Source organism: Nasonia vitripennis (genome assembly GCF_009193385.2).
Source record: "Nasonia vitripennis strain AsymCx chromosome 2 unlocalized genomic scaffold, Nvit_psr_1.1 chr2_random0002, whole genome shotgun sequence".
Classification (NCBI taxonomy): domain Eukaryota; kingdom Metazoa; phylum Arthropoda; class Insecta; order Hymenoptera; family Pteromalidae; genus Nasonia; species Nasonia vitripennis.
Genome location: NW_022279608.1, coordinates 3,704,771 through 3,719,166, shown reverse-complemented (window position 1 = coordinate 3,719,166; position 14,396 = coordinate 3,704,771). Strand labels below are relative to the sequence as shown.

The 14,396-nt window shown below is 31.3% G+C and overlaps 1 long non-coding RNA gene across 2 annotated transcripts; it reads left to right on the top strand.

Annotated features, from left to right (window-relative positions):
* Positions 1–9,153: 9,153 nt before the first annotated feature.
* On the top strand, positions 9,154–13,643 carry LOC116416245. Of its 2 annotated transcripts, none has more exons than XR_004226742.1 (9): positions 9,154–9,420; positions 9,590–9,733; positions 11,165–11,221; positions 11,312–11,458; positions 11,588–11,774; positions 11,866–12,006; positions 12,153–12,579; positions 12,664–13,135; positions 13,241–13,643. It is a non-coding gene; the product is annotated as an uncharacterized LOC116416245 (long non-coding RNA). The 2 variants fall into 2 exon arrangements; XR_004226741.1 differs by having other exon boundaries at positions 11,588–11,839; positions 11,914–12,006.
* The last annotated feature ends 753 nt before the right edge of the window (positions 13,644–14,396 follow it).

Genomic DNA, 14,396 nt, shown 5'->3' with positions numbered 1-14,396 from the left:
ATCCCCGCTAAGGTAAACACATTTACCTGATCGCAGGACTGGGATGTACAAAATATAAGAATGAATACATATTTAAATTCTTACAAACTAAAAAACAAGTTACTGATTTGTATCAATTTCAACAAATAAAAAAAAACAATGTAACTATAATATATTGTTGAGATCACTTTGAGTTAACAGTGACTTTGATAATGTATATTATATATACAGCACCTCAACTAACTACTAACAGTTGAGTTTTATCTAGTCTTTAATCATTTTCATTTGTACATATTTCTCTATATTTACAGTTTTTAGATTATTTGGTATAGCATTGAAATTACTATGGCTTTTTTAAAACTATTCTTATCGCTAATTCTTTTCTTGTTCTTGGGTATAATAGTATATTAGGTGCCTAGTGAGGAAAAAACTTGGACAGTCCATATCTCGTGTAAATTGGCAAACACGAGATATGGACTGTCCAAGTTTTTTCCTCACTAGGCACCTAATATACTATTATACCCAAGAACAAGAAAAGAATTAGCGATAAGAATAGTTTTAAAAAAGCCATAGTAATTTCAATGTGGTACCTCCGGTACAGGTGTGGAGAAATAATACTTTTGTTCCTAGTTACGCTATCCGATGTAAGAAATTGTGTTTTAAGGTCATCACAGTGTAGTCTCAATGCTTCAAAACAGAATAGTTCAATATTTAGTGGATTGTCTTGAACTATAAAATTGTTTTTATTTACTATTTTAGTATTTAATCTAAGTTATTTCTATATACGCCTCCGCAAGCTATGATTCCATAACTTATTATGCTATGAAAGAAAGCATAATAAATCATACGAAGAGTTTCAACTGTCATCCCTGTTGAAAATATATACCTGGATATCCAGGTGGATTTTCCATATGGATAATCTATATGGATTCATGTGGATTCCATATGGATTTATGTGGATTCCATGTGGTTATTCTACCCAATATATCGTCGACGTAGTGATGGCGAATAATAAAGTACGTTTTACATTTAGCGTTATCACTTTGATTGATTATGTATATTTTAAACTTTATACTTAAACTCTTTGCAATATATTTTATAATGTTGTAAATTTTCAAAGAGTGGAAGATATACATTTTTTTATAAATATGATTTTAAAGAATAATAAATTAAATTTTTTTCTAAGTATTAAAAAAAAATGATTAACAAATTATTAAATTATTACCAGATAAAATCTAAGTTATCAAGCGCAAAGCAAGCGGATCTAATCCTACACCAGTGGAAATCAAAAATATGCCAATCTGTGCCAAAACGTGAACATTTTGGATATTTAACACACTTATGGCACAGTTTAGCAAAGTTTTGGCACAGCTGTGGCACAGTTTTGGCCCAGTTTGGCATAATCAGTTTGACATAATCAGTTTTACTACAATTATTTACTCAATTTTCGTGCATTATGGCACAGTTTGGCATGATATTGGTACAGTTTTCCTCGATATTGGGCCAGTTTGGCACGATATTGGCACAGTTTGGCATGACATAGGTACAGTTTGGCACAGTTTAGCATGATTTCGGCACAGTTTGGCACAGTTTGGTACAAATCAACACATTTAATTATTCGATATAAAATTTTGTTTAAATAAAATTATTGGAAAATAAAAATGTTGGAGCTCACAACCAGAGTTTTGTTGTTATCATCCGGATGGCAACACCTATTTAGGCCCTCCTTATGTGAATTTTATGAATTTTAATAATTCTTAACAACTTCCCTAGTGAAAAAAAAAATTCTGTGCCAAACTATGTCAAAACTGTGCCAAACTATTCCAATATTGTGTTAATCTGTGCCAATATTATGCCGACCTGTACAAACTGTACAAACTGTACCGGACACTGTGATAAAATTTGCACAAATTTTATTAATTTTCAGTATGACAAACTGTGCCAAACTGTGCCATAAGTGTGTCAAATGTCCAAAATGTTCATGTTTTGATACAGTTATGCCACAATTTTGACATATATTGGCACACTTTTGGCACGGTTTTGGCACAGTTTGGCACAAAATTTTTTTCCACTAGGGTAGTATAATAAATAAGATATTAGAATTAGTTAAAAATAAAATTTGATCAATATATAAAGTCAATAATAATTCATTAGAACTTATATTTAAAACATACATTCAATTAATATTAAGTAATTATATTTATTTTGTTTAACAATCTAAAAGAACAGAACAAGTGAAAATTCTAATAATTTTTTTAGTCTCAAGTATAAAATATATTATTTTAATTAAAAATAATTATATTTAATAATATGAAACAATAAATAATATTTTAAAACACGATATATTTCAAATAAAATATAAATACACTTATATTTATCCAATAGTTACAACATTAAACCATTATAATAAAATGATAAATATTATCATTATTATAATAACGTACTCAATTTACCTGGCCATGCTACCACGCACTCCACGAAGCATGACTTATAATAATACATTAATATAATGTTCATTTAACATTTTTTAACTTATAAATTTAAAATGATCTTATAATTACATTCAATTCAAATTAAAAATTTCAATGTTACTAAGTCAAATTTTTATATTACAATTAAATATAGTATAAACTAATAAATAGATAAATCTGACATAGTTGTAACTTTGAAAAACGCGCCATAATATGTAATTGATCCAGTTTTAAGCCTCCCAATAAACACTGGTCAGCTTTCAGAGATCTCTGTATTCTATCTTCCTGAGGTTATCTACAAAGTGGTCTGAAAGTTGTCGCAAAGTTATCGATTTGATGTCTCGGTTGATTTTAGTCATCTCTGTAAACTCATCTATAAAAAATTGTCTATCAAGCGCTCTAAAAGTAGTCAATTTGATAACTTTAATAGAGCGCTGAATTCACTCTCTAAAAATGACGACTTAAAGAGCTCCTATGAGAGTTGACTTTCAAAATATAACTTGGCATTTTCAAAGATGTCTGCTCAGTCCTCCTAAAGCTGGCAAATAGATGACTTTAATAACGTCACTGCAGCAGTACTAGAAAGCGAAATCTTTAAGACCGCCTGAGGAAGATGACTTTGTAATCTTGTTGCAATGAGGTCAAAAAGTGTTCAGCTAGTGCGCTTGAAAAATGTATATTAATTGATGAAGAAAAAAGTGCTCCTTAAGATGTCTTGGTATAGACAATCACACAGATTTTTCGCGCGGAACTGCCATTGTTTCCTGCGAGTTTCCCAAGATCAGATCTACACCAAGTAAAACAGGGTTTTTTTACTGCTTGTATCGGAGCTTTTACGGATTTTATAATTGAGTAAGTATAATAATTCTACTTTTCATAAATAGATTAATGAACTTTTATTATGCATTTTGTTAAAACATACATATTTGATACTTTTATGTATGCAAATGAAGATTGTAAATAATGAATACTTATAATATAAGGTGAAATGTCTGCTGTGGATATTATGTATCATACATTTTTTTATTCGTTTTAGAATTAACTAGGGAATTTTCCACTGTATCAGGAAGTTTCCACTGTAACCAGTAGCCTACGACTGTCATATAATGTGACTTCTCTCGACAGATTTGCTTTACAATAACTTCACAACTCTTCAACTATATTATCAGGTTAATTATATTTTGATTTTTTATACAATGTCTAAAAGAAAACTCTATGCGAATCTTTGCAAAAAGCAGAAGCTTAGGCGTCTTAACGACGTTTATGCAAGTAGTTTAAATGAATATGCTGATGATGTGTCAAATCAGTTTAGCGTTTCTTCTAACCTAAAAGATAATTTAATCACAAATGAATCAGATAGTGTGAGTTTAGCGTCTAATTTAGTAGAGGAAAGGGAATCTAGTTTGGAAAATGCAGGTGTTGATATCGTTGTTCAATATCCACAGGAGAATTACGGGACTAGTAGTGTGATTAATAATGATGTTTATAGTTCTAATAGCAATGATGAGTCAGATAGTCTTGAAAATAATTTAATTTCTGTCGAAAATGTAGATCAACTGATTGAAGTAATAGACATGAATGTAAACAGTGCTATTAATGACGAGCCATTTAATCTAAAAAACTTTTTACGTGATTGGGCCATTTCTTATAATATTAGGGATCAAGCATTGACAAAACTTCTGCATGCTTTAAAGAGATCTGGTCATAATGACTTACCTGCTGATGCAAGAACTTTAAAAGGTACTCCAAAAACAAACGTGTTTTCTAAAATGGGTTCAGGTAACTATGCTCATTATGGCTTATTAAGAGGGTTATTAGAGCAATTACCGTTATCAAAAAGCTCGTCAAGTCAGGTATGGCCAATCCTCTTTAAAATTGCAAATTATCCTGAAGGATCGTGTGCTCCCTTTGTAGTAGGCATTTTTCATGGTGATGGAAAGCCATCAAATGTGAATCTGTTTTTGGAACCTACGATATTAGAGTACATTCAATTGTCAGACGTAGGATTTGAGTATAACAACAAAGTATACAAGGTTTTTATAAAATTATTTGCTGCTGATACGGTTTCTCGGAACTATGTGCTGTGTTTTCCTCCTCATAACAGTCGATGTGGAAAATGTGATCAAATTGGAGAAACTATACAGCATCGTAGAGTTTTTTTAAATCATGAATTTAACTTAAGGTGCGATGAAAATTTTAGGAAAGATGTTCCTCCTCAATATGTTAATTTGCTTTCTCCTTTAGAAGGTATCATAAGTTTGACTAGACGGGTTCCTCTAGACCCAATGCACTTGTTAGATGAAGGAGTAGGAAAAAAACATATTAAATTGTTGATAAGCTTTTATGGTACAAGTGGTGCAGATGCAAAACGTAGGCTTCAAACATTGAATAATGCATATGTTGCTTTTAAAGAGTTCCTTCTGATTTTGTTAGAAAAACGCGAACTTTAGATCACATTGATCGATTCAAAGCAACTGAGCTTCGATTAGCTGTCTTATATACAATGCCAGTTTTATTTCAAAACCGGATTCCCAATGAGTTAATGTATCACTTCAATTTACTGAACTGTGCTTTGCGTATATTATATGATCCAAGTCAATGCATAAGAAATAACTCCCTAGCCAAAGAATTACTCACTGTTTATGTTGATCTTATGAAAGAAAATTTTGGAAAAATTCAAATTATTTTTAATGTACACAATCTAGTACACCTTACTGATGACGTTTTGCGTTTTGGACCTTTGGATTTGTTTAGTGTCATCTCTTTTGAAAACTACTTACAAACTATTAAACAATTAGTCCGAAAAGGATCTTATCCTTTAGCTCAAATCATAAATAGACTAAATGAAAAGTAGCAGGTCTTAAATGTAAAACAAAAACAAGCCATACCGTATGAATGCTTTGCTTTGAAAGACAGTATAGTAACTCAAATTCCTGACGAATACAGTAGACCACATAAGAAAATTGAATTTCATAATTTTACTTTAACTATTACAAAACCTAATAACTGTTGCTATTTGAAGGATGACAGCATTGTTATCATTAAACATATTTGCTATTTCAATAATAACTTATCAGTAATTCTTGGCTTTAAATATATGAAAATTTAACTTCGATAGAAAATTACCCCATTGACTCTACATTATTAAATATCTGTAAAACAAATCATTTATCTCCCGATTTACAGACATGGCCTATCAATTGTATTAAAAAAAAAAGCTTTTAGAATCTTTTCGGGGGAATCTTATTACATTTTCCCACTAATTCATAGTAACAATTAATAACAACAAAATTTTATGCAAACTATTGAAAATCGATTTTGTCTCATTAAAAAATTTTTTAAACTTTTTGCTACACTTAATTTTAATTACTAATTTCAGGATTAAGGACAGGATGTCATCACAGGAAAAACCAAAAAAACGTGGACGCAAGAGACGCATGGAAAACGAGCCGAACCCCAAAGAAAGCACAACTGAGAGTTTTGTTGTAGACAAATCAGGGAAAAAAATTTCCACTGGAGTTCACTTCGATGGAAGTAAGCTTTTTTCTTTCTGTGGCCCAAAAAGTAATAACGTATTAATAACGTATCGAACAGTATGTTTATTTACAATTATACTGATGTTAAGTAAACCACATATATTGTAATAAATATTATTCTTTTATTTATTTTGTAGATGCACCAAAGGAAAACTGCCAAAACGCTGCAAACAAACTATCAAGGAATTCAGCATGTAGCCGCACCATTCCTCTTATTTTAAAACCATTAAAAAAATGCTTGCTTCGCAAGTTCTACAAGTGGCAAACAGCCACCTAATTCATATTCTAGTGAGTAACATTTTTATTTATTTTATTAATTATTGTCTCTCTTTCTTACATCAATGATTCAATCTGTATTTACAGCATATAGGGGACAATATGTAGCTGAGATGTCAAAACAAGCAGCTGATGTATCTGCACATCAAGTTCGCCAAGCAACAGTTTCTAGTCTACAATATGTAGCTGAGACTTCAAAACCAGCAGCTAATAAACCTGCACTTCAAGTTTGCCCAGCAACAATTACTACTGGACAATATGTAGCTGAGACGTCAAAACCAGCGGCTAATAAATCTGCACATCAGATCTGCACATCAACTCTTACTAGTGGACAGAATGTACCTAAAACATCTCATCCAGCAGTGATTGGTTAGATTATAATTTCTTTTCATTATTCGTTTTCTCCTACAGTTAGCTTTGTATTTTTATTTTTATTTATAGATGAGTAATACATTATTTTCTTTTACAGAAGTAGCATCAAATGATGCAAGTTTGGTAGCGCAACAAACAGGATTAATGCAACAGATTCCTGCTATCTCAAGTAATTTAAATACTATGGTACCTCTAAGCCAACTTTTATATGTAACTGACAATGATGAGGAAGAATCGATTTTGGATTTACCAAGATAATCTTTTGATGAAAATTCCTATAGTGGATCTACCACTGCATCTAATTCTGAACAATCAGAAAACGAGGAAGAGGATTTAGGACGGATTAATGCAAGAAACGAAGAAATCGAGCCAGTAATGCAGAACAATAATAATAATAACAACTTCAATCAACTTTTAGAGAGAGAAAGAGAAGCTCATGGCGATACTTGCTGCAGTAAGCTATCGATATTTTTGCTTTGCGTTATTATTGTACTGTTCATGTTAATTTTATACGATAATTCTCAACATTTTTCAGATTCATGCAGGATTATCTTACTACAGCTTATACGAAAAGTCGACAATGTATTGTTATATTTCGAAAACGGCAATGTCAACATGAATCAACGAAGAATCGAAAATCCAGTTCCTACTTATGATAAGCTTGATATGTTGCCTATAGATAACATCGAGTTATTAAAAGAATTTGATCAAAATTTAGTCAGACGTGATAAGACAATTTTTATGATTTCAAATGATTTTTTTTTTAATATTATATCATAAACAACCAAAATTGTTTTAGAGAACTAAAATTTCTAATTGTGGTGAGTCCGACATGAAAAAGGCCGTTGTCATGATCTTACCTAAGATTCTTACAAATCAATTAGGGACTAAACTGGTGTGGATGATCAAGTCAGAAGGCAAAGTACCAATTCAAAAATTTTCCTGCAATTATAGCAAGTAAGTATTTATTTCAAATATATTTTGTATTATACATTGTACACATTTTTTTTAATTGCGTTGAAAATAATAATGATTCGAAATAAATTTTGTTTTTAAGGTATTTTTTCAGCCAAGTACAATTGCACTGAAGAGGAGGTGAAAAAAAGGATGAAGCTCTGGCTTCAAAAATCTGGAGACCGAATCCGAGCAGACCAAAGAAAAGCTGAAAGGAATAGAGATGAGCTTGATTAGATTAAAGACTAATAATGTTATGCGTTAGTTATATCACACTGTGATACACGACTTATATTAAATGATCTCATTCTTGAATTAATATTACATCGTTACATATTAGATATTGTAGTGATATGATTTGAAGATTAACAATAATACGTTACCAGTGATTCGATGATACGAATGATAAGTTAAGACAGTGATACGATTTATGCTTGAGTTCAGTTTCAAATTAATGATATAAATTTTTATCATTTGATCTCTGATTTATATATAATTATCATAATAGTCAGAGTTATATCTCAGAGTTAAATATGTTTATAATTATTTTTTTATAAATAAATTATCGATTGCACCAATTTTTTCTTATCATATTTATTTATTTCATTAAATAAATGTGATAAATCGAATAAACCGCATAAAAGGAAACGTCATTAAATAAAGGTTTGAGTATTCTATACATAAAACTGTGTTTAATGATGTTTCTTTTTATGCGGTTTATTTGATTTATCGCAAGATTTTGGAAACCCATAAAAAGAACCTTAACCTAAAAATGACAGCATAAAGATGTCTTTTAAGTTATCTTAAAGCGCTCTTATAGACGTCTTCCATAAGCGGTACTAATGCTGCTTTTCACTTTTAAAGTGCTCTTTTGGTTGACTTATAGAGCTCTTTACAGATGGACATTTGAAGACTTTTCGGCCACCTTTTGGTCTCTTTTCGGATATCTTGAAAGTTAACTTTTATCCGAGAAAAGTCATCTAAAAGTGCACTTTTTGACTAATTATTGTTTATTGGGCTAATAAACCCAATAAACACTGGCAGACTTTTGGACACCTTAAAACTTATCTTTCTTAAGAGCTTTTTAAGAATTTCTAAAAGACGTCAAATAGATATCTTTTAGATAACTCTATGGAATTTGTAATATCTTATTACCTGTCTTTCGGAAGACTGCTTTAAGATTTTCCAAAAGCTGATTGATAGCTTTAAGATAGTTAACAAAGTGTTTAAAAATCTTAGAACTTATTTTTTGTTCGACTACTTTAAGAATTTCTGAAAGCCATCAATTGGTCGTTTTTTTCAAAGACAAATATTTTTGTCCAAAATCAACTCCATTACAGATCACTTTAAGAACACTTTTTGCAATTTATTTTAGGGCTCTTATCGAAAAAAAGTTTTCGGCATCTTAAATTTATCGTTTATATGAGCTCATAAAGATTACTCGAAAGCGCGCATATAAGTGATCTTTAAGTTGTCCTATAGACGTCTTTTCGCCGCTTTCCAATGGATGTATTCTTGGACTAAAGTCAAGGTAAAAAAAGATAACTTTCAGAGCGCCAGACAGAGCTCCAGACGGAGCGCCTTATCGATCTGTTTATTTGTGAGCTTGTGAGATTTCTCCTAGTTTTCTTCGCGACAACTTTTTATAACTGTTCTAAGAGTAGTATATTTTTCCAAGAAATCTTAGAATGAAGACTATAAGAGCTCTTTGCGAGGCGCTAATTTAGAAGTTTTTCCTTTGCTCAAGTGTGTCGGTTAGGCTTTGGAGCACTGACTTTGTACAACGATTTTGCAGTAAACTCGATTGTTTAATTATATTTTTAACTTTCTGGGTAAGTAATAGTGCTCCAAATATTATTGTAATAAAGTGTAATATGCATAAGTCAATTATTTTTCTAACAGTACATGTAGCATCCTATTCTAACCTCAACTCTGTCTACAGACTCAAATCTCTAACTACAGTCAAAATAATTAATTGTTTTTTTTTTATACATGTTTCAGTTAACATCGATTGCTGTAGCTGTAATTACGTTTTAAACAATATTGGCAGTGAATCGGATCATCAGTAGCAGTATATTGAGTAGCAGAGTGGGTCAGCAGGCGCAGCTCAAGGGTATTCGCTCTCTTCTTTTTATGTGAACAAAGGTGAATCTAATGCAATATATTTATATTAGACACTTAATAAGATTAGGGATTATTATTATATATATTAGGTTTTTATTATATAGTAAATAAGGATTAGATTAGACATAATGTCAAATAGGAAACCGTTGTTTGAATTGTCAGATAGACAAAAGAAAAGACGTCTCTCTAAAGTTTTGGAAATTGATTTACAACAGTTGATAAGCAATAATAATAGTATTATTAGTGTAAATCATACTTCTGATATAGCAGCCTCAAAGAATTGTAGTCGTCAATCAGATATAAGTGATACTCCATCTAATGTTAATGTTGAGTTTCCAAATCATTTGTCGATAGAGAAGGGAGGCAATGATATTGAGTCTGATAGAGAAGTTTTAGATAATGATTTGGAAGATACCGAGGCTCATAGTTCTTCATTTCGTTTAGACAGTAGTAGAGATCTTGGAGACTTTGATGATTTCAGTAGCGTTTCCTTGTGTTCTTATGACTCTAATAGTTCAGAAGATGATCTTGATAGTGATTATGAAGCTTATGTCAACGAAGAATCAAATTTTAATATAAATAATGATAATTTAGAAGAAGAGTTTAATTTCAGGGATTTTTTAGCAAATTGGGTTGTAACATTCGAAATCACGAAGTTTCAACGAATTAAAGAGATTCAAAGCTACTGAACTCCGTACAGTAATTTTTTATACTGGACCAGTTGTATTTCAAAATTATGTACCAAATGAACTGATGCTTCATTTTAATATTTTGAATTGTGCACTGCGTATATTATATGATCCTGATCAATGTATTACAAATAATGCATATGCAAAAGATTTGTTGATTTATTATGTAGATTTTATGAAAAATGTATACGGTGAACATCATATAATATACAACGTGCATAATTTAATTCACCTTCCTGATGACGTATTGAGATTTGGACCATTGGATAAATTTATCGTCATAGAGTTTGAAAATCATTTACAGATTATTAAAAGATTAGTTAGAAAAATGTTTTACCTAAAATTATGAATAGGATTAATGAAAGGTCTCATCTTTGTACCGTAAAATGTTTAATTCCTGAAGGTTTCTCAGCTTTGAAGAATAGTATTGCCCAAAAGTTGCCTCTTGGATATTCGCGACCACATAAGAGCATACAATTCTCCAATCTTGTTTTGACGAATTCAACACCGAATAATTGTTGTTATCTTAGGGATGGAAGTATTGTTCTTATTAAGAATATAAAAGTTTAATTTGTTGTAACCTAATCATAAAAAATTTAACTATTTAAATTACTTGCACATACTTTAGTCATCATTATCTTGAAAATTTTGAGACTTTAGTTATCGTTTCAAACTTGACTAACTATAGTCAAATTATGACAAAAAATTGAATATTATTTTATACATATTGTCATATTTATCTGCACTTTAAATTATCTTTCAGATGTCAGCTCCAAAAAAAAAAAATAAATAAATAAACCAGCGATTCTCAAACGGAAAGGTTGTAATTTTAATCCTTTAAAATTATAATTCTTTTAGTTTCTGAGACAAAGAATATGGATTGTACTTTTGTTTATTCTTTCCTCAACAGTGACAAAAGAAGGCGATGATCTCTATGACAACGGACTTCTCAAATTGATTCAAAAAGAAAACCTGCAGGGTGTACATGAGGCATCGAAAAAATTTTAATTATTTGAAAAACAATCTGGTCGCCGAATGCAAAAAATATTGGGATATCGTAAGTCATCAATCTATTTTCGTTTTTATTATCATGTTAATACTATTATTTACCATTCTAATCCTTACTTATTTTAATTACTTAGTACTATTTAAAATATATATATCTAATAATCAAATATTGTTACAGCATTGAAAAATAGTTTGGAAAATAAATTAGAAACCAATGGACTACTTCTATCTGCAAATGTCAGCCCAGCGAACCGTTCTTTTTCTCGACAACAACAGTTAAATCCAAAATCAACTGAAACACTTGCCAACGGTTTACTATCTGCAAATGTCAACCCAGTACACCGTTCTTTTCCTGGACAACAACAGTTAAATTCAAAATCAACTGAAACACTTGCCAACGGTTTACTTCCATCTGCAAAAAATATAATTTGTAACCCTATATTTAATCTATTTCAGATAAACCTTTCAATATCAACGGCTTGCCAATTTTTCATGAATTTGTAGATTAAAGCAGTACTGTACCTGATACAGAAGTCGCGTCATTAGAACTAACAGCGATTTCACCACAACTTCTTCATTCATCTACTGATCTAATGGGTAAGAAATAAATACTGTTTTTAGACCAACATTTTATAACAATCTAATTCTCATTATATCGTGACACCCTGTTGTGCTAGTCTTCGTAGGGAGTAACGATGTGCTTATCTGTCTTGCATGATTTAATTCACTTTGATGTTTTGCAGATACCGATATTGTATTTTCACCACCCCGTGCATTGAAGGACAATGAAGAATCAATTTTAGTAAAAAAATAAAGATGTCCCTATGGTTGATAACTCATACGAGCAAAAAGAAATTGCAGAGCAAAATGTAGAAGAGGGAGACGGAGAAGACGGCGAATATAGTGAAGACGGCGAAGACGACGAAGCTGGCGAAGATGGCGAGAAATCTGGAGAAGACGAAGAAGGCCGCCAAGAAGGCAGATGAAAGCAAGATGTGCAAGTACAAGAAGAAATTGTACAGGTCTAAGATAGACAGCAAGCTACTGTAGAAGCTAATGACATTCATAGACGGGAAATGCATCATGATCGAAGACGGAGGGCTATTGGAAACAATGCGGATAAATTATTACAACTGGAACAGCTGCAGCATCGTGAAGACATATGTTGTTGTACGTATAATTACAGCGTTTGATTCTTAAAATTTTATATTGAATTTGAATTTATATTTATGATTATTCAATATTTATGTGTAGCTTCTTGCCGTACGCTTTTCCTGTATATGCTACAGGGTTACGAAGAAATGCAAATGAAACTTGACGATTTGCTTCGAGTCGACCGACGTCCACGTGCTAATAATGTAGTGGAGGAACCAATTTTTGATACATTGCAAATGTTGCCAATCAACGACAGGCATTCTTTATTAGAATTTGATCAGCATTCGGCTGATCCAGTCCATCGGCAAATGAGATCCCAATTTGCAATGCAAATAATTAATTTTTGTACAGCATTTTTTGTACATGCATACATGTCAATTTATAATACACATTTTATGTTTTAGGAACAGAAAATTAGTTCATATGATGGAAACGATTACAAGAAGTTAGTCCCTACCATTCTGGCAGATATAATGACGGATGATTTGGCAGAAAATTGTACTTGGTTAATCCTAAAAACCAACAAGAGCAAAATAAGTCATTATAATTTTCCAAAACTCATAGCCAATAAGTTAATTATATTTTATCGTTTTGTTTTAATGGAAGAAATAATTTTAATTGATTTTTCTTTCTTTATTTCTATTAATACAAATTAATTATACTTCTTTGCTTTTAGAATTTATTAAAAAGAAATTCGACGTTGCTGTTCAAGAACGTGTACAAAAATGGCTACAAAAACAGGGGACCGTAAGAGAGCTAAGGAACAGCAAGCCAGGAGACAAGCTGAAATCGAGCGTCGAGAAAGGGAGTTACTGAATGAATAAGTAAAGCCGTACTATAATAGTCATCGCGTGTGAAAAAACGTGGGCGCAATGTCTATGCTGTCGTAAAGTCACTAGCCGAATTTGCCTGATGCAATGTATTCCGAGATCCTCTGTGATAACAGTGGGCCAATGTTACTTTCATTAAGTTTGTATTATTATTTTTTTATTTTTTATAAAATGTATTATTTTTGTAAGGCGTTCCGTTTGGTAAAGATTAATTACAAACGTACTAAATAAAACCAATTGTTCAATTTATATAATTGTATACTTTTATCATGTCAATTATTGTATAAAAAGTTTCATGAAATTGCAACAGTAGATAGAATTACAGTTATATCTTTAAAAATTATTAATTCAATATTTAGAAAGATATAACTTTAATTCAATATAATGTTCTAATTTCATGAAACTATTTTATACAAAACCCAATAAACACTGGCGACCTTCAGAGATCTCCGAATTTTATCTCTTTGAAGTTAGCTGCAAAGTCATCCAAAAGTTGTCGACAAGTTATCAATTAGATATTCGGGTTAATTTTAGCCTCCACTGTAAATGTTTCCCAGAAAAGTTGTCTATTAAGTCGTCTGAAAGTTATCAATTTGAATCGTTTAATTTGAAAGATTTTTTACGGAATTGGTCAGTTTCATTTAATATTAGAGATAGAGCTTTAACTAGACTCCTGCATGGTTTAAAAAAGTCTGGCCATCATGAATTACCTCTAGATGCGAGAACATTAAAAGGTACTCCAAAGACACATGTTTTTTCTAGTATGGGTACCGGTAGCTATGCACACTATGGGTTACTAAAGGGTTTATTAGAGCAATTTAGAACGCTTGACCAAAGTAAGATCCCCAAAGTGATTTCTCTTGTACTTAACATTGCTGGACTGCCCCTTTCTAAAAGTTCATCGAGTCAAGTGTGGCCAATTATGTTTAAATTTGCTAATTATCCCGGAGGATCATGTGATCCTTTTGTAGCAGGGATTTTTCATGGAGAAGGAAAACCACC